Below are 21872 nucleotides of genomic sequence, written 5' to 3'. Positions count from 1 at the left end.
GAAAATAAAGTAGACAACCCCCCATATAGAAATATCAAGAAAAAAAGAGAGTACACAAATAAACAAAATCAGAAATGAAAAAGGAATAGTCACAATGGATACAACAGAACTACAAATAATCTTTAGAGAACCAATGAAAGCCTACATTGAACAACTATGGAGAAATGTCCATGAAGAAATGGACAAATTCCTAGAAAAGTAAAACCTTCTAAGATTGAAGCAGGAAGAAAAAGAAAATCTGTACATATGAAATACAGCAATGAAATTGAATTTGTAATCCAAGAACTACCAACAAACAAAATCCCAGGAACAGATGACTGAACAGCTAAATTCTCCAAAGTGTTAAAGAAGATTTAATACCCTTTTTTCTCAAAGTATTTCAAAAGAGGAGGGAATACTTCCAAACTCATTCTATGAAACCAGCATTTCTTGAATACCAAAACCAGACACTACAAAAAAAAGAAAATTATAGACAAATATCCCTGATGAACATGGATGTGAAAATCATCAACAAAACATTAGCAAACAAAATTCAAAAATACAGCGAAAGAATCATCCATCATGACCAAGTAGGATTTATTCCAAGGATGCAAGGATGTTACAATATTTGAAAATCAATGTAATACACTACATTAAAAATAGAAGGATAAAAAAACATTATCATCTCAGTAGATGCTGAAAAGGCACTTGACAAAATTCGAGATCCATTCATGACAATACCTCTCAATAAAATAGGTATAGAGGGTACATATCTCAACCTAATAAAGGCCATGTACAATAAATGCATAGCTGACATAATAATGGTGAAAAGCTGAAAGTTTTTCCTCTGAGAACAAGACAAGGATGTCTACTCTCACCACTTTTATTCACCATAGTACTGGAGGTCCTAGCCACAGCAATCAGATAAGATAAAGAGAAAAATGGCATCCAAATTAGTAAGGAAGAATTTAAACAGTCACTATTTGAAGATGGCATGATATTATACATAGAAAACCCTAAAGTTTACACCAGAAAAGCATTAGAACTAATAACTCATTGCAGCAGAGTTGCAGCATACAATATTAATACATAGAAACCTGTTGTGTTCCTATATACTAACAATGAACTAGCAGAAAGAGAAATCAAGAAAATTATTACATTTACAATTGCATCAAAGACTTAACAAGTCTTTGACTTAACAAAGGATGTGAAATACCTCTATTTTGAAAACTATAAGACACTGATGAAATTGAAGCACATATAAATGAAAATCTATTTCATGCTTATGGGTAGGAAGAACTAATATTGTCAAAATGGCCAACCTCCCCAAAGCAATGTACAGATACAAGGTGATCCCTATGAAATATAAAGGACATTTTTCAATTAATTAGAGCAAATAATCCTAACATTCATATGGAACCCAAAAGACCTACAGCAATCCTGAGAAATAAGAACAAAGATGGGATTATTATACTTTTTGACTTCAAATTGAACTACAAAGCTACAGGAATCAAAATGTTATGACACTGGCACAAGATCTGATCCATAGATCAATGGAACAGAATAGAGAAACCGGATTTAAACCCATGCATATATGGTCAATTAATACATGATGAAGGATCCATGAATATACAATGGGGAAAAGACAGACTCTTTAATAACTGGTGTTCAGAAAATTGGACAGCTACATGCAAGAGAATGAAACTGGATTACTCTCTAACTCCAGCATACAAAAATGTAAACTTAAAATGGACTGAAGACCCAAAGGTAAACCATGAAACCATAAAACCCTTAGAAGAAAGCACAGGTAAGATTCCCTTGAACATAAGCATAAGCAATTATTTCCTGGACACATCTTTGACAGGGGAAACAAAGTAAAAGTTGAACAACTGGGACTACATAAAATATAAAAGCTCTGTACAAAGGGTCATCATTGCTAGAACATAAAGGCAAGCTACAGTATTGGAGAATATATTCATAAATGATTTTTCCAATAAGGGGTTGAAATTCAAGATATATAAAGAACTCATACGACTCAACCTCAAAAAAATAAAACAACATGATTACAAATGGGCAGAGGACCTGAACAGACATTTCTCCAAAGAAGAAATACAGATGACCAACAGGTGTATGAAAAGATGCTCCACATCTGTAATCATCAGGGAAATGCAAATCAAAACCACAATGAGATACCACCTCAAAAAAGTTAGAATAGCCACTATCCAAAAGATAAGATATAGCAATTGTTACCAAGGATGTGGAGAAAAGGGATCCCTCCTACACTGTTGGTGGGAATGTAAATTTGTGCAGCCACTGTGGAAAGCAGTAGAGAAGTTAGTAAAAAACCTGGAAATAAAAATATATACAACCCAGTAATTCCAGTTCAAGTAATTTATCCAAAGAAAACAAAATCCCTAATTTGAATAGATATAGCCAACCCTACATTTATTGCCACATTAATTACAACAGCCAAGTTATGGAAGCAACACATGTGTCCATCAATAGATGAATGGATAAAGAAGATGTGGTACATATACACAATGAAATATTATTCAGCCATAAAATAGAAATCCTGTCATTTGCAACAACATGGTTAGACCTAAAGGGTATTATGCTAGGAGAAATTAGCCAGGTGGAGAAGGAAAATTCCTTATGATTTCACTTAATCATGGAATCTAAAAAGAAAATGGACAAAATAGCAATAGAACCATAGACACTGATAAGTGAGTGGTATTTACCATGGGGGAGGGGGATTGGTTTGTTGTGAAGGGTGAGGGGGTTAAAGGGGTACAAGCATTCTCAATCATAAGTTTGTCATGGGATAGTAGCACAGCATGAAGAATATAGTCAATGATTCTGTAACATCTTCCTATGGTGACAGAAAATACCTGCACTAGTGGAGGAGAGGGTGTAATAATGTGGTTATTTGTTGAACCACTATGCAGTAAGCTGAATCCAATAAAAGATTGGATATTAATGATAGTTCAATAAAAAAAGAATAAATCAGGGAAGTGTGAGTAATATGATGAGTCATGTGCATTTCTTCCCATGTGACTAGTAAGACAGAGTTGGGACTATATTAGACAAAGACAATGTATATAAAATTATATTGGATATAGTTTTATTAGTGCAGTGGAGTAAAAAATTTCTGAGATTCAAAAAACCTGGGTTCTAATAGAAGTTTTTTCAGTTACTAGCATTGTGACTTTGAGTAAGCAATTTCTTCTCAACTTCAGTTTCCTCATACTAAGAGATTCCAAAGTCATCTGGTCATGCTCATCTAAAACAATAGTGATGAACTGGATTTTCCAGTATGTAAAATGTCTACTATGGTTTTGATACTTTGATTTGTGGCACTGTGTACACTGTACCAATAAATTGTGATTAATATAAAAATTTTGAAGTTAGAGAGACTTGAGTTCTAGTCCCTTATCTTCCATCTTCTAGTGCACTACCTTAATCAGTTAATCATCCATGCTTCAGTTACCTCATCTTTAAAATGAGACTAATAATACTGATATCATAAGGCTTTTGTGAGTTAAATGATACAATTTGTATATGTGCTTTGTACAGTGAATAGGGCATAGGAGACAATAAATTTTAGCTTTACAAAGAGAAGAACATTCCTCAAAATGAGTTAACTTTAGTCATATCTTTGCTTTGGGATGTGTTCGTAAATGTAACTCCAGTGGGGAAAACATATTCCCAGCCCAGGGCAAATAAAACTTTGAAGCAGATATCAGTCCAAAGGAAAAATAAAGTGGAAGAAAACCGTTTATTGCTTACAAGAAGTCATCTACTCCCATTTGCCTGTGTATCTCCATGTCGTGGCCGGGAAGAAGCCAAAAGAACCACTTGGGTCGAGGCGCCCACTTGCTCCACACCCACCCATTTTGAGTACCTACTGATATAGAGATGGACTACATTTTTCCACCTTTGTAAACATCTATTGGTATAGAGAGGGACTAAGGCCAGGTGAAAGATACTGGAAATATTGCAATTTTACCCACAATATGCAAGGATTCTGTGTTTTTTTTCCTTAACACATTTACATGCTACTTTGTAACTGCTTCTAGGTCTGTAACTATGGGGGTAAAATATGTTCCCACCCCAGGGAAAATAACCTTTGAAGTTGAAATCAGTCAAAGGGAGAAATAAAGTGGGAGAAGCCCATTTATTGCCTACAAGCAATCATTTACTTCTGCTCGCCCACTTCTCTTGTGACACAGCTGAAAAGGGACCCCAGCAAACCTCTCCAGTCCAGGTTCACACTAGATCCCCACCACTATTGTGACCCTCTATTGATATGGAGATAGACTACTTCTCTCCACCCTTGGAAAAAGCTACTGATATGGAGATGCAGTAAGGCCAGGCAAGAGATTCTGGAAATATTGCAGTTTGACCCACAACCTACCACTCTAGAAATCTCACCTTTCAATCTACTCACTCCCCATCTTCCACAATGGCCACTGTGTGAGAAAACTGGAGCACTGTAACCAGACTAATAACATATAATAACAACAGCAATAAAATCATCATAATACTCAAGCTGGAGGATTCAAATAGGTTCAAAGTCCTATGCAGATTAAGTCCATAGCTCATCCATTCCACAGAAGGTCAGTAGCTGAACTGGTAGGGAGTACAGTGTACTCATTATGCCAGCTGCAGTTAGGAGGCAGGTCCAGATCACAAGGAATGTAGAAGAAAATAAACTTAAGGATGATAAGATACATGTTTTAATGACACAAGTGCAGGAAAATCTTGCCTGATAGGTAGGATGCATGCAAGAGAGTGGTCTCGTAATAGGACAGTGGTAAGAATAGAATCTCATCCTAATCTAGCATACCAGACCTTCACCTCCCTCCCTATGGGAGTTACATATGGGTCAATATATAGAACTATTGGAGGAACATGCACTGGCCATAAAGATAAAAAATTTCCCCATAAGATGCTCTTACCTCCCAGCCACTTTTGGTACACTACTGAGATCTTTAGGGCCCCTCTGCTGTTACTCCAGGATCACACAGAAGGTCAGCTTCCAGGCTTTTTCCCCAAGGTGTCAGAAGGACCAGCCATCACCAGCAGCAGAATGTTGCTCTATTGGCCATACCCAGGCTTCAATAACTCCTCTTTGGTTTGCACATACAGTTGTATAGGAGAGTCAGAAATGTGTGGTAGCAAGTTCACAGGGTTAAGGCTTCTTTGTGGGACTACTCAATCAAATACCGTAGCACTGTCCATAAGTGAACTGACCAGCCTTGTATACTATTGGTGTCTGACTTCAGGCAAGATTTCAGCAAACCACTGTGCCTCTCTATCATGCCTACCTGGGTAGGGTTATATGGTACAGGAAACTTCCACTTTATGACTAATGTCTACACCCATTCATGTAACACATGTCCAGTAAAGTGGGTGCCTTTAGTGCTCAATCATTTGCAGCCAGACATAGGCTGCAGAAGATGCTCTAGTTTCCTTTTGGTCATTTTCTGATGTGCATGACATGTAGCAAAGGCAACCAACAACAGTCCAGTAGCTGTGTCCACACAAGTCATGGCATACTGATATCCTTTTGATATGGGCAGAGGCCCAATGTAGTCTATCTACCACCTGACAGACCACCTTTACAGTTGTCCCATGGAACTTGGTGCCTTCTTAGAGCAATCAAGGCACTCCTTTCAGGCTCTGCTGAGTTCAAATATCAATGAGAAGCCCGACTGACAGGCTACAGCCCACAATGTCTATTGCCTCATGTGCAACACATGCTGATGTAACCATTGGACTACATCAGAGGCAGGCTTTCCTTCTAACCAATACACTGGGGCCAATGTGTCTGAACCATCATTCTCTGGGGATGCCAAAGGCATATGGCCCTGCCAGTCACATGATATACTGTAACTGTCTTAGTCTAACTAGAGACCCATAGATCTTGCCACAACTCTTGTCTTCAAAGGAGCCAGTATCCAGATGGTTGAACTGTCAGTGTAGGTAACTACAGGGGAGGGCTCCTGGATGATCACAAGCCATACTGCCCACAACTCAGCCCATTGGCTGCTCTTCCCCTCTCTGTCCTACATCCATATTGTCTTAGGATGGAAAGTTGTAGCCCTCCACATTGGGGACTGCCCATGACTGGAGCCATCTGTATACCAAGCATTTCAGGTATAGGGGTTTTTCCCTCCTGATAAGGACTCTCAGCTACCAATGGCTCAAAAGCAAGTTCTTCCTGCTTTCCTCTGGAGCATGTCAGTAGCCCAAATAAGCATTGGAGTTCTCCATTTAAGGGGCTAGGGGAGAGGGCACTATATTCCTATAAATATGCATCCCATTTGGCCAATGTAGGCATCTGTACCACAACACTCTGTGGCCTTTGTGTCCAGTCTCACACACACCCCACAGTGGGATAGGTGGTTATTACCTTGGTCAGGCTGTTACAGAGATGGGCTCTGTAGCCAGCAAGACATGGTACACAGAATCCAGTTGCTTCTCTATCAAGGTGTACCAGACCTCTGCTCATTTCCAAAGTTGTGACCAGAAGCCAGTAGGTTGGCATGTCCATTCAAGCCACTGCCAAAGACCCCATCCATAACCATCTTTCGTGACATGAACATCTAGGTCAGGGGGCCTGGTGAGTCCATTACAATCAAGGACTGTATAGCTTTGACTGCTCACTAAGCAGCAGTAAAAGCAGCTGCACAGGTTTCATCCCAGTCTCACCTGATACCCTTTCATACCAACCAGTATAAGGGCTTCACAACTTGTGCCAAATGCAGGATAAACACTCTCCAGAAGCTCAAAAGATCCCAAAACACTTTTAATACTGCCACAGTGGTAGGGGTAGGGAAAGCCTGGACCTTGCCTATGACTGCTTCTGGAATAATGTTAGTTTTACTTGACCAGACAACCCCCAGGAACTTTACTGAAAAACCAGGTCTCTGAACCTTGTTACTGTTCACAGCCCATCCTTTCTCCTGTAAATGTTGCAGCATCCTAGGAATTGCCCCTTCTAAATGTGCAAGAGAATCAGATGTGAGCATTTGAGATCATCAGTGAGTGATACTGCACCACTATTTGCAATTTCTTTCATGTGGCCAAGTACTGGGCTACAAATCTGTGACAAATGGTGGGACTGTGGAGGTATCCCTGTGAAAGGACAGTGAATGTCCACTGCGAGCCTTCCCACATGAAGGCAAACTGTTTCTGACTTTCCTGTGCTATGTCAATAGAGAAGAAAGCATTAACAAGGTATACAACATAATGATACATGCCTGTTTCATGACTGAGGGTGTACATAAGGACTGCTATAGAGGGGACAGAAACATACAGAGGGTATGACTTTATTCAATTTTTTTGGTCATATGCCAGGTGCCACCTGGCTTTTTCACTGGCCACACCAGGGAATTTAAAGGACTATGAGTTAGCTTTATTTTATCCACCTTGTTTAACCCCTGTAGAGATTCTACAATTTCCTTATGTCCCCCAGGCAATTTACATTGCTTAGTATTTGTCATCCATAAAGGGATAGGCAGAGCTATAGGCATTTGCTAGCATGTACCCTCAGAACTGCCTTTACCACAATACCCTCAGTCTGAACTCACCTGTAGTGGCCTGTAGCCACAGGGCCTGCAGGATATCTACCCCTAAAATACATTCAGGGATGGGAGAAATGTACACAGTATACTCATTTGGGGGATATACACCGTATCCCCAATGGGATTTGGGCTTTCTTCACTCTAATTGCCTTACACCCACAGACTTCTAGAAGTGGTCACAGGAAACCACTCAGGGTTGTCATAAATCAGAGAAAATTCAGCTCCTGTGTCCACTAGGGCCAGGACACATTGTACATTCACAGGGGGCCAATGAACTTGTGATTATACATGTGGCCTCTGGCCCCTACCATGTCCCCCAATGTGGGGGCCTTGACCCCCACTCAGTCAGATGACAATGCCCAGTCATCCTCTTGTAGGGGTGAGGGCCCAGACAGAGCCTGAGTACTGTCCCTAAGGAAGTCCTTCAGAGAAAAGCTGGACATGTTACTTTGTCTCTGGTTTCCATGTCCTGGACCTCAGGAACTGGAACTGCTGCTATGGCTTTAATTGGTGCCACAGTTCTAACAAGATCCTACTGGGGTGTCCATCAAGTTTTTCTTTCACTACCCCGGCCTTCATCAAGTCAACCTACATATAGGACCTCGAGACCTTCATGGGCCCTTTGTACCTGTCCTTTCAGTCCTAGCCTGTACTACCTTCTATGCTCTTATTGTTTCAACTTCCCCCAGATCTGCTAATGTATGAGTAGCCTCACTTAAATGTTTCCCTATGTGAGGGACTAGAATACTCACTAGGGACCCAAAGGGAGATGGGGGACTGTATGGAGCCCAGATTTCTTATTCACATGGTGAACAGCTCCTCATGGGTGCCCTGGGGGTCCATGTTATAGATGGTATTTTTCATGCCCAACTACCATAACACCTGCTGAAGTTCTACTTATACTTTCAAGTTAGTGGGTAAGCATGGTTAATCACCCTGATCAGGCAAAACTGCCCTCATAGCTGTTGTCAGCTAATCCAGAATCACATGATTCCCTGATGTGTGATAAGCACTTTACAATTACTGCTGGAGGGAAGGGTGAATAATTAGGGAAGCCAGTTACACATTTCACAACCCAACATAATAATGTTTTCCATGTCCCAAAGACGCAAAAGCCATGCAGGCAGAGGTTTGGATGACTCTGACAATACTGGATGCTCATATCCACCAGCACATCCTGGGTATGAGGGAAGAGCACAGAGTGCTCCACAACCTGGGGAAGGGTTTGTACCTCCCTCTGAGGATCCTGCAGTTGTTGTGATTTTATTTTCTTAATTACAACCAGTTGGGTCTTTAATGTGGGAATGGCTGGTGCCTCAGGTGGTGATCTTGGCACCAATTCTGCCTCAGCTCCAACCCCCATCCTCCTCCGACATCTCCTCTACCTTCTCGAGTGCTGAATGCTCTGCTCCTCCCGCCTCCTCCCCCATGGCATCCTGCAATGAAGATTCTCTTGCTGCCTCCTCTCTCACTGCTAACATATCTTCCAGGAGCATGACATGTCTTCTCAATTACTGACTCTCTTTCTTAAAGGCATTCCATTGGTCATTGCCCAGCTCCTCCAAGTGATGCCAAAGTGTGTCTCTCTCCTTGATAACACTTTGTAATATCTTTATAAACAAACAATTCCACTTGCCACACAGCCACTCAGGGCCTCTAAGCAGTCTTCTATCTCACAGATAGCTAATTCTACAGCTTCTGGCATCTCCAACCTTCCCCAATCCTGTGGAAAGGTCCACTAATCTAGGAGGTGCTTTATCCTAGACCAATTTCCCACTGGAGCTCCCCAAGTGGAAGTCCAATGAATAGTTTTCACTCCTCACTGCAGCAGCCACTGGGGCCTCTCTACCATCCATAGTGGTGTTTCTGGGCATCTCCCCAACATCTAGGGGCAGCCCACCCAAGTCTCACAGCCATTAAGTCAGATTTCAGGTTCATAGGTCCTGCCAACTACTTCCAGGTTTAACTCTGGGGAGAAAATATATTCCCACCCTGGGGCAAATAATCTTTGAAGACAAAATCAGTCAAAGGGAGAAATAAAATGGAAGAAACCCATTTATTACTTATATGCAGTTGTCTACTTCTGCTCACTTGTGTCTCTTGTGACCTGGCTGAAAAAGTACACCACCAAACCAAACCTTTCCAGTACAGGTGCATGCTTGCTCCCCATCCACCTTGTAATCACCTATTGATATTGAGATGGACTACTTTTCTCCACCCCTTGGAAACACCTATTAATATGGAGATGTACTAAGGCCAGGTGAGAGATTCTGAAAATATTCCAGTTTTACCCACAAGGTCACTTTCATACTTTTACGTGACCTTAAGCCACTAAAAGTCAACAACTACATAATTTTTTCGTGATCTCTCTGCATACAAAATTTACTTGGATATTTCATATTGACAGGCTAAGCAATGCTAAATGAAACCATAATTCATGCTGCTTAATATACAGAAAACTTAGAAGAAAGCCTGCGGTATATCTCTAAAGATATCTATAGATAGCTCTATGTAGATAAAAATACTTAGACTTCTGAAACATTCCTTATCAAGATTCAAAACCAGTCACAACTTCATCCAGAGTAAGGTTCAATAATGACTCTGTGGGAAGCAGTGAACAATTTCAACAGGAGAAATTAAGCTCATATATACTGGAAAAGATCATTCCTTGGTAATAGATGACTTATTAACTTAGGAGAAAGTTTTGAGGTTTGAGGAAATGACAATTTTATTTTACTTCAGATATTCTATTTTGATTAATTTAGTTTTTACTGTTTGAGGCTGTGTATGTGTGTGTGTGTGTGTGTGTGTGTGTGTGTGTGTGTGTGTGTGTGTGTGTCTGTGTTGGAGGAGCTGTGATTAACAGAAAATAAAACATTGGTAGTGATAGAGGATCCTATGAACATTTTACACAGAGGAAAAAGAAGGTCACTGCCGAAGTTGGTAAGGATATCCTCTACTTTAAGAAAGCCTCTTAGGCAGGACTTTTCTCAACATTTTCTATAGAATCTTTAAAATGTTGACAGACTCAATATCTCAAATATATTATTACCATGCCCCTTTTCCCTAGTAACAGCCTTTGGAAAACATAAAGTCCAACTCTCTTATTTTTTAAATGGTGAAATTGAGGGTTAGCAGAGAGAAGAAACTTGTCTAAGAGGTAGTAAGTGGCAGAGTTATGCCACAGAGATTTGCCTTTCCCATTTTAAATCGCACTCACATGCCATTGATTGTATTCTCATACTGAGGCCAAGACTTCTATATCTCCTATTATTTTAAGGCAGAATTACCACTTGTAAAAATGTCCCAAGGAATTAGTATCTACAGCTATTTCATCAACTGGCTGTTACCCTAATATCTCATTTTATACAAGGTAACCAAGAAATATGAATAGTCTTTACTTCCAGCTATATGTGACAGCCCGTGGGAAGAAGATTCAGATGGGAAAAATGATAATTTGTTTTCAATTCCTCCTGAATAATGGAAAATCTCTGCTTTAACTTCAGCTTCTGCCCCTTTAAATGACTCACTCTAGTGGCTATAGGAATAAAGGTCAAGTCATAATATGACTAAAATTACTATGTTGGCACTAAGGAGGGATGGAGTTAGTGATTTACTGTAGCATCTTGCTACTCAGTGTTGTCTGTGGAGCAGCAGTGTTGGGATCAGCTGAGAACTTGTTAGAAATGCAGAATTTCAGGCCCACCATAGGGCCCACTAAATCAGAATTTTCACTTTCATAAGACCTCCCTCCATGTAACTCAGCAGGAAAATATGTTTCCAACCTTGGAAAATAACCTTTGAATCCAAAATCAGTCAAAGGGAGAAATAAAGTGGGAAAAAGCCACTTATTGCTTACAAGCAGTCATCCACTTCTGCTTTGTTGTATTTTCAAAAATATATGTGGTTTTGGGAGGAGATTTCCACTGCTCTACTTACGTTGACATCTTGGCTCTGCCTCCAAGTTAGTAACATTTTGCCTGGCATTCTTTAGCCCTGTCTTTATGCAAAAGAGGAAGTGGTTTCTTCCCCACATATTGTCTTTATCATTATAATCCCATTTATGGTCTGTAGAGGGGACAGCTGTTTCCCCAATGGGAAATTTAGTATCTGATAAGTGGAGACTACTGGCAAATTTATAGGCTTCTTTAATAAGTCTCTCTTGCTCAGGATCAGAGAGTGTCTGTCCCAAGATTATCATGACATCTGTCTAGGTGAAGTCATAAGCTAGACTGATGTAAAGGAATTGATCGATATAGTTATCTGGATTGGTTGTATCACTGCCAAGATCAGCTTTAAACTGTTTTAATTCAGTTAGTGAAAAAGGTTTGTGGACTAGCACTGTGCCAAAATCTCCACTTGCCATTTCTTCTAATGGTAGAAATTTAGCAGGTGCCTTTGGGAGCAGATTTGAGTACCCAGGAACCTGTTCTTGATGGCCCTGTGGGGTTGGTAGTCACACTTTGCCCTTGGGGTAGTTCTGGGTACGGGGGCGGGGGAGGTAAAGCAGGCATTTGAGCAGAGAGAAGGCTGGGAGGACTTTTAAACTTACAAGACTGGCAGAGGTCCTCTCAGCTTTGTTTTCAAGATAGAAGAAAGTCTGAACATATGGGATCTCTGCCCATTTACCCAGCTTTTTGCAAAAAAGGTCCAGCTGCATGAGAGTGTTAGGGTTAAGAATTCCATTAATTGGCCACTGCTTCTGGTCCCCTAGTTGATATTGGGGCCAGGCTGTGTTGCAAAAAATATTAGTCTTTTCTTTATCAGTGTCTCTGCATCAATTTGGGACCAATGAGAAAGGATGCAGCCCAGTGGCATGGTAGCCAGAATGGATTCCTGGTTTCCCATCTAGGAAGAAACCAATGGGTTAGATAGCCTAGTGTCCCAGGGTCTATCCCAGAAGTCTCAGTGTCCCAAAACCTGGAAATCTATTCCTGTTTCAGACGTCTCTGGCAACAGTATGGAAGACTGAAAGACTTATCCTGGGGAATGGGTTAGAGAGCCCAGCGTCCCAGGTTCCATGCCGGAGGTCCTGGCACAGCTGGCTGCCCAGGACTTTAACACATCCCACCTCAGAAGTCTCCAAGTGGTATATGGTGTTACAGAAAATACTGAAATAAAGCCTGGACTGGATCACTGATGGAAAAAACCAAGCGGCACTCACAGGTCTTGGAGTGTTGAGGCTTTATTTTACACTGGCGGGCTCAGAGGGAAGTAATCTCCCAAAAAATCTGAGCCCTGAACAAAGGAAAAGGGAGCAATTTATACCTTTCTGCTTCCTTATCTGTAACATTCTTACATGCACAGCAAACGAGCAGGCAAGGGGGAGGGAGTTTAGGGAGTGAGCCTTGGGAACCCGTGCTCGGCAGCATAGGGAAACCAAGGGAGTGTTTTTTTTTGTTTGGGTTGAGGAGGGGGGTGAGGCAGAGGGGAGCCATCTCGAAAATTACTGTCCTTACAGTGTTGTTTATGTTGAGGAGGGAGGGGTGCGAGACAGAGTGGAGCCACCCACTAGGTTGTTGTCCTTGTAAATTTTCCCTATCATTCCCCCCTCTGATGCCCCTTCAAATACTTCGTTTTAGGGGGCATCATCTCCTTGGCTTATGACAGGGTCATAGTGGCTCCGCATATGCATGAGCTGTATGGAGGAAACACATTCCTCAATAAAGTTAATGAGCCAGTTAAATATACAGGGTTCCACTAATAGTTTAAGGAACAGCAGAATTGCTGGCCCAGCAAGGCCAGTTAGAAGAGTTGTTAGCTATGGATTCTATTCAAACAATCCCTGGAACTAAGACCTTTTATTTTCTAACATTTTATTCCTATGCTGGGTGTTTTCTTTTACTTTGGCTAGATAACTCTTCACTATGCCATACTTATTTGCATAAAAACAACAATCTTCTTTAAGTGCTGTACATAAGCTTCCCTGTGACATGAACAGGAGGTCTAATCTTCTACAATTTTACCACACCACTTTAGCCAGGGAATCAATCTGATCTTGCAGCTGAATCATGGTGGTTTCAAGCTGCTCTAAATCTTGATCAGCTTCCTCTGTTAGGGCAGCGAGCCCTAAGTCTCTTTATTAGAGCTGCTGTGTCTACTGCAGCTGATCCAGCTCTGCTGAGCCTGACTAGAGCAGGGATCAGCAAAGGGCAGCTTGTTCTGCCTAGGAAATCTCACTGGGGAAAAGGAGGTAGCTCCCTTTAGCCCACTACGCACTTTAAAACTTTTGTACAATTAAAGATTACAGAGAGGTACTTTGAAAATGCAGGCTGAGATTTGGGTCCAGCTAGGAGAGACAGGTAAGCACAGTAAAACATCTTAACAATTACACAAAAGACAATAGAAAGAGCAACTTTTTTGAGGAAAAGTCCAGTCCAGGGGTGCAACAGCACAGAGTCTAATGCCCAGAATAAAAGACACCACTCTGATGAGAGCCAGGATCTACAGCGTGCAGGTGTCTATGAGAGTGAGAGAACCCAGAGCCTCGTGAAGGGGGTAAGATACAAGCCGCGGTCGGGAGGGACCCAAGCGCCACACACCCCAGCTCCCAGCAGGAGGAGAGGAGTCAGAGTGGGGAGGGAGAAGGAATCCAGGACTGCTAAATCGCCAGCCCTAGCCATCCACACCAGAGCGCAGACACAGTGCATGCATGGGGTGCTGAAAACTAGGGAAACAGGACAGTAAGACCTGTGCGCAGGTCCCCACAGCTGGCACCCCAGGACAAAGAAAAGCAAGTGCTTTTTGAAAGTCTTAAAGGAACAGGGACACCAGAGCTGGAAGGAAGCATCCCAGGACACTAAGCCTAGCATCAAGGAATCACGGGGAACTCCGGGCACCCTAAATCCCTGGATAGCAGTGCAACTCAGCAGCCCCTCAAGGAGATAAACAGCATCCTGGCCGTTTCCCCTCTGACACGGCTCAGCCATATTGGACCAGAAGCCAGAGGCAGGCCATGCCCACAGTAACAGCGGAGATAAACTCCATAACACCCAGGCAAGAATCAGAAGCCCTGTATGTGCGCAGCTGCCCAGAACAAGCCACTAGAGGATGCTGTTCTCCCAGGAGAGGAAGGCCATAAACCAACAAGAAGGGATGTACTCCCAGCCATCACTCATGCCAGCTACACAAACTATATCTATCAACATGAAAAGGGGGAATTTGAGGCAGACAAAGATCACAGAGTCAACCCCTGAGAAGAAGATAGACCTAAAGAGTCTTCCTGAAAAGGAACTCAAAATAAATTCATAAACATGCAAATGGAGATGGAGGGAAATATAGAAGAGCTAAGGGATGATGTCTGGAGGGAGATTACAGAAGTGAAACAATCTTTGGAAGCATATATAAGCAGAATGGATAAGATGCAAGAGGCCATTGATGGAATAGAAACTAGAGAAGAGGAAGGCATAGAAGCTGACACAGAGAGAGATAAAAGAATCTCGAGGAATGAAACAATATTAAGGGAATGCTGAGACCAATTTAAAAGGAAGAATATTCATATTATTGGGGTACCAGAAGAAGAAGTGAGAGAAAAAGGGATAGAAAATGTCTTTGAAGAAATAATTGCTGAAAACTTCCCTAAACAGGGGGAGGAAATGATCAGATCAGAGAAGCACACAGAACTCACAACAGAAAGAACCCAAGGAGGACAACACCAAGACACAAAATAATAATTAAAATGGCAAAGGTCAAAGGCATGGACAGAGTTTTAAAGGGAGCTAGAAAGAAGAAAAAGGTCACCTACAAAGGAAAACCCGTCAGGATATCATCAGACTTCTTAGCAGAAACCTTACAGGCCAGGAGAGAATGGCACGATATATTCAATGCAATGAAACAGAAGGGCCTTGAACCAAGAATACTGTATATAGCACAATTATCATTTAAATATGAAGGAGGGATTAAACAATTCCAAGACAAGCAAAAGTTGAGGGAATTTGCCTCCCACAAACCACATCTACAGTGTATTTTAGAGGGACTGTTCTAGACGGGAGCACTCCTAAAAGTAAACAGATGTCACCAGAGAAAATAAAATCACAGCAAAAAAAGCAGAACAACCAAATTCTAACTAAAGGGAAAAAATAAAATCAACTACCCACAAAAAACAGTTAAAGGAAACATGAAAGAGCATAGAGTAAAACCACCAACATATAAAGAATTGAGGAGGAGGAATAAGAAGGGAAAGAAGAAAAGAATCACCAGACACTGTATATAACAGCTCAATAAGTGAGTTAAGTTAGGCAATAAGATACTAAAGAAGCTAACCTTGAACCTTTGGTAACCATGAATCTAAAGCCTGCAATGGCAATAAGTACATATCTTTCAATAGTCACCCTAAATGTAAATGGACTGAATGCACCAATCAAAAGACACAGAATAACAGAATGGAAAAAAAAGCAAGACCCACCAATATGCTGCTTACAAGAAACTCACCTCAAACCCAAAGACATGCACAGACTAAAAGTCAAGGGATGGAAAAACATATTTCAGGCAAACAACAGAGAGAAGAAAGCAAGGGTTGCAGTACTAGTATCAGACAAAATGGACTTCAAAACAAAGAAAGTAACAAGAGATAAAGAAGGACATTACATAATGAAAGAGGGATCAGTCCAACAAGAGGGTATAACCATTGTAAATATATATGCACCCAACACAGGAGCACAGGCATATGTGAAACAAATACTAACAGAACTAAAGGGGGAAATAGAATGCAATGCATTCATTTTAGGAGACTTCAACATGCCACTCTCCCTAAAGGATAGATCCACCGGACAGATAAAAAGTAAGGACATGGAGGAACTGAACAACACACTAGAACAAATGGACCTAATAAACATCTATAGAACTCTACATCAAAAAGCAACAGGATACACATTCTTCTCAAGTGCACATGGAACATTTTCCAGAATAGAGCACATACAAGGCCACAAAAAGAGCCTCAGTAAATTCCAAAAGATTGAAATTCTACCAACCAACTTTTCCAACGAAAAAGGTATAAAACTAGAAATAAATTGTACAAAGAAAAAAAAAGGCTCACAAAGAAATGGAGGCTTAACAACATGCTCCTAAATAATCAATGGATCAACTAACAAATTAAATAGAGATCAAGGAATATATGGAAACAAATGACAACAACACAAAGACCTAAATTCTGTGGGACAGAGCGAAAACAGTCCTAAGAGGAAAGTATATAGCGTTCCAGGCACACTTAAAGAAGGAAGAACAATCCCAAATGAATAGTCTAACATCACAATTATAGAAACTGGAAAAAGAAAAAATGAGGCCTAAAGTCAGCAGAAGGAGAGACATAATAAAGATCAGAGAAGAAATAAACAAAATGGAGAAGAATAAATCAATAGAAAAAATCAATGAAACCAAGAGCTGGTTCTTCGAGAGAATAAGCAAAATAGATAAGCCTCTAGCCAAACTTATTAAGAGAAAAAGAGAATCAAAACACATCAACAGAACCAGAAACAAGAATGGAAAAATCACGACAGACTCCACAGAAATACAAAGAATTATTAAAGACTACTATGAAAACCTATATGCTAACAAACTGGAAAAACTACAAGAAATGGACAAGTTCCTAGAAAAATACAACCTTCCAAGACTGGCCAAGGAAGAAACACAAAAGTTAAACAAACCAATTATGAGCAAATAAATTGAAGAGGTACTCAAAAAACTATGAAGAACAAAACCCCTGGGGCAGATGAATTTTATCAGACATACAGAGAAGACATAATACCCATTCTCCTTAAAATTTTCCAAAAAATAGAAGAGGAGGGAATACTCCCAAACTCATTCTATGAAGCCAAAATCACCCTAATACTAAAACCAGGCAAAGACCCCACCTGAAAAGAAAATCACAGACCAATATCCCTGATGAATATAGATGCAAAAATACTCAATAAAATATTAGCAAGCCGAATTCAAAAATATATCAAAAAGATCATACACCATGACCAAGTGGGATTCATCCCAGGGATGAAAGGATGGTACAGCATTCAAAAATCCATCAACATCATCCACCACATAAACAAAAAGAAGGACAAAAACCACATGATCATCTCCATAGATGCTGAAAAAGCATTTGTCAAAATTCAACATCCATTCATGATAAGAACTCTCAGCAAAATGGGCATAGAGGGCAAGTACCTCAACATAATAAAGTCCATATATGATAAACCCACAGCTAACATCATACTGAACAGCGAGAAGCTGAAAGCTTTTCCTCTGAGATCGGTAACAAGACAGGGATGCCCACTACCCCACTGTTATTTAACATAGTACTGGAGGTACTAGCCATGGCAACTAGACAAAACAAAGAAATACAAGGATTCCAGATTGGTAAAGAAGTTAAACTGTCACTATTTGCAGATGACATGATATTGTACATAAAAAACCCTGAATACTCCATTCCAAATCTAGTAGAAGTGATAGCGGAACACAGCAAAGTTGCAGGATACAAAATTCACACACAGAAATCTGTGGCTGCCCTATACCCTAACAATGAACCAATAGAAAGAGAAATCAGGAAAACAATTATACTCACAATTGCATCAAAAAGAATAAAATACCTAGGAATAAACCTAACCAAAGAAGTGAAAAACCTATACCCTGAAAACTACAAGACACTCTTAAGAGAAATTAAAGGGGACACTAACAAATGGAAACACATCCCATGCTCTTGACTAGGAAGAATTAATATTGTCAAAATGGCCATCCTGCCCAAAGCAATATACAGATTTGATGCAATCCCTGTCAAATTAACAACAACATTCTTCAACAAAGTGGAACACATAGTTCAAAAATTCATATGTAAACACCAAAGACCCTGAATAACCAAAGCAATCCTGAGAAAGAAGAATAAAGTAGGGGGAATCTCACTCCCCAACTTCAAGCTCTACTGCAAAGCCATAGTAATCAAGAAAATTTGGAACTGCCACAAGAACAGAGCCACAGACCAGTGGAACAGATTATAGACTCCAGATATTAACCCAAACATATATGGTCAATTAATATTTGATAAAGGAGCCATGGACATTCAATGGGGGAAATGAAAGTCTATTCAACAGATGGTGCTGGCAAAACTGGACAGCTACATGTAAGAGAATAAAACTGGACCAATGTCTAACCCCATACACAAAATAAATTCGAAATGGATCCAAGACCTGAATGTAAGTCATGGAACCATAAAACTCTTAGAAAAAAAACATAGGCAAAAATATCTTGGACATAAACATTAGTGACTTGTTCATGAACATATCTCCCCAGGCAAGGAAAACAACAGCAAAAATGAACAAGTGGGACTATATCAAGCTGTAAAGCTTCTGTACAGCAAAAGACACCATCAACAGAACAAAAAGGTACCCTACAGTATGGGAGAATATATTCATAAATGACAGATCCAATGGATCTTGGAAGCTTGACTTCCAAAATATATAAAGAGCTCACACACTTCAACAAACAAAAACCACATAATCCAATTAAAAAATGGGCAGAGGAACTGAACAGACAGTTCTCCAAAAAAGAAATTCAGATGGCCAACACACACATGAAAAGATGCTCCACATTGCTAGTTATCAGAGAAATGCAAATTAAAACCACAATGAGATATCACCTCACACCAGTAAGGATGGCTACCATCCAAAAGACAAACAACAACAAATGTTGGCAAGGTTGTGGAGAAAGGCGAACCCTCCTACACTGCTGGTGGGAATGTAAATTAGTTCAACCATTGTGAAAAGAAGTAAGGAGGTTCCTCAAAATGCTCAAAATAGATTTACCAATTGACCCAGGAATTCCACTTCTAGAAATTTACCATAAGAATGCAGCAGTTCAGTTTGGAAAAGACAGATGCACCCCTATGTTTATTGCTGCACAATTTACAATAGCCAAGAAATGGAAGCAACCTAAGTGTCCATCAGTAGATGAATGGATAAAGAAGAAGTGGTACATATACACAATGGAATATTACTCAGCCATAAGAAGAAAACAAATCCTAGCATTCGCAACAGCATTGATGGAGCTAGAGGGTATTATGCTAAGTGAAATAAACCAAGTGGAGAAAGACAAGTACCAAATGATCTCACTCATATGTGGAGTATAAGAACAAAAGAAAACAGAAGGAACAAAACAGTAGCAGAATCACAGTCCCCAAGAATGGACTAATATTTACCAAAGGAAAAGTGACTGGGGAGAATGGGAGGGTAGGGAGGGATAAGGGCGAGGAAAAAGAAAGGTGGTGTTATGGTTAGCACGTATAATGTGGGAGTTGGGGGAAGTGGGAGGGCTGTGCAACACAGAGAAGACAAGTAGTGATTCCACAACATTTTGCTATGCTGATGGACAGTGACTGTAATGGGGTTTGTGGGGGGGACTTGGTGTAGGGCAGAGCCAAGTAAACATAATATTCTTCATGTAATTGTAGTTTAATGGTAACAAAAAAATTGGGGGATTACCCCCTAATGGGATAAAATTAACTGCAAATCAACGATTAATGCATGCTTTACATATTCCTAATTTTGATCTTTTAAAGGGTGTCAGAAGATCAGCTATGGATACCTTTTTCTGATAATATTTCTTTCTCATAAAAAAAAAAAGCAGTTCCTGTGTGGTAGTCTCCGATAGGTTCTTCACAATGGTATAAAGGTCATATCAAAGTGTGGGCAAAGGGTTTGTTTGTGTATATAGAGGATCAAAGCCTAATTTGGCTACCCAGAAATCGAATTAAGATACGATATGAAGAAGAACTTCCAACATCAACATCCTCTGGAAGAGTCATTCCAGAAGATGATCATCAGAAAACTTCAACAAAGATCCTGGCTCTGTTGCACTTTTAGCTGCATTTCTGAACTAGCCATTGGAATGCAGAAGGAGATATCTAAGCTGGCCTGTGCATACAGTAAAACAACAAATTTGACTGGATCTATATTGTCAGAACTCAACCAAGAATTAGGAGAAGTGCAAGTTGCAGTGCTCCAAAATCGTGCAACTATAGACTATCTTCTGTTAAAAGAACATATGGGATGTGAACAGTTCCCAGGAATGTGTTGTTTTAATTTGTCTGATTTTTCTCAAACTATTCAAATTCAGTTACACAATATCCATCATATTATTGATATGTTTTCACAAATGCCTAGGGTACCTAACTGGTTTTCTTGGTTTCACTTTATATGGCTGGCAATTGTAGGTCTGCTTTTGTTATGTATCTGTATTCCTATTCTGTTAATGTGTGTACACAACTTAATTAGTAGTTTGTTAAAACCTATACATGCTTATGTTACTCTGCAAGAAGTTATATCAAAGTAATAATCAATCTTCCCATGTTTTCTTCCATCTGCTACTGCTATAGATTTTCTTCTTCCTTCCTAATTATAGTCCTTTAGTAGAATTCGTACATCATATAGAAAATTACCGAGTATCATAATTCTTCCAAGTGGTAAAGATACCTCAAGACAAATGCTGGGCATAGAAGCCACAGGGCATAAATATGCAAAGAAGTAAAAAGCTAACCTTTTCAAAGAATATTGATTCTTTCTCACTTACCAACTTTACATTTCCCTGTATGGCCCTGGAAGATGGCTGGTTAGCCAGAGACGGGTAAGATTCCTCAAGGGAGGAACAACCTAAGACAGGCACAGTCACAGGGGGACTATCAGGTGAGAAATTGGGGATCAACAGAGGGGAGGCTTAGAACCTCACCCCCCCTGTTTTGAGAGAAATCTTCTGCATCCGTGTATGTTTTGTTGCCCTTGTCTAGCTTGGATTAATACTTAGTCTATAGGCACAGACCTGATCATCTACATTTGCCCTCTTACAGCACTAAATTATGTTTTCTATCTTTATCTTGCATCTACCTACCACTTCAACATTTTATTTTTTAAAAAATAAGGGAGAAATGTGGGATTCACATATAAATCAAGTATAAAAATCAAATGAATAATCATACCTGACTTGATTGTTTATAGTTCATGATGAGTGATCAAAACCGAAAGTTTCTGTGATATGACTGCCCTTGCACTGTTCACCATGTAAGAACTTATTCACTATGTAAGAACTTGTTCACCATGTAAGAACGTGTTTGTTATGCTTCAGAAGTTTGGAGACTGTTGAGAATTAGGCTTGGGGTTGATTAATGATTGTGCATTGAGTCCCCTATACAGAATTTTATTGTTGTTAACAACCATTTGATCAATAAATATGAGAGATGCCCTCTCAAAAAAAAAGTTACTATTTAAAAGTTGCTGCCATTAGTCATGGAATAGAGGAAAACCGTGTTACTTTCTTAGGAAGACTGAGAGACAC

The 21872-nt window shown here is 40.2% G+C and overlaps 1 long non-coding RNA gene across 1 annotated transcript in view; it reads left to right on the top strand.

Annotated features, from left to right (window-relative positions):
• Positions 1–21664, top strand: part of LOC130681860 (uncharacterized) — a 139467-nt gene extending 117803 nt beyond the window's left edge. Inside the window, exon 2 of the long non-coding RNA XR_008995068.1 lies at positions 21460–21664. This is a non-coding gene — a long non-coding RNA (uncharacterized LOC130681860). The remainder of the gene's footprint in view (positions 1–21459) is intronic.
• Positions 21665–21872: the final 208 nt, after the last annotated feature.

Source organism: Manis pentadactyla, chromosome X (genome assembly GCF_030020395.1).
Source record: "Manis pentadactyla isolate mManPen7 chromosome X, mManPen7.hap1, whole genome shotgun sequence".
NCBI lineage: Eukaryota > Metazoa > Chordata > Mammalia > Pholidota > Manidae > Manis > Manis pentadactyla.
The sequence above is the reverse complement of the archived record's forward strand: the minus strand, read 5'-3'. Positions and strand labels throughout refer to the sequence as shown.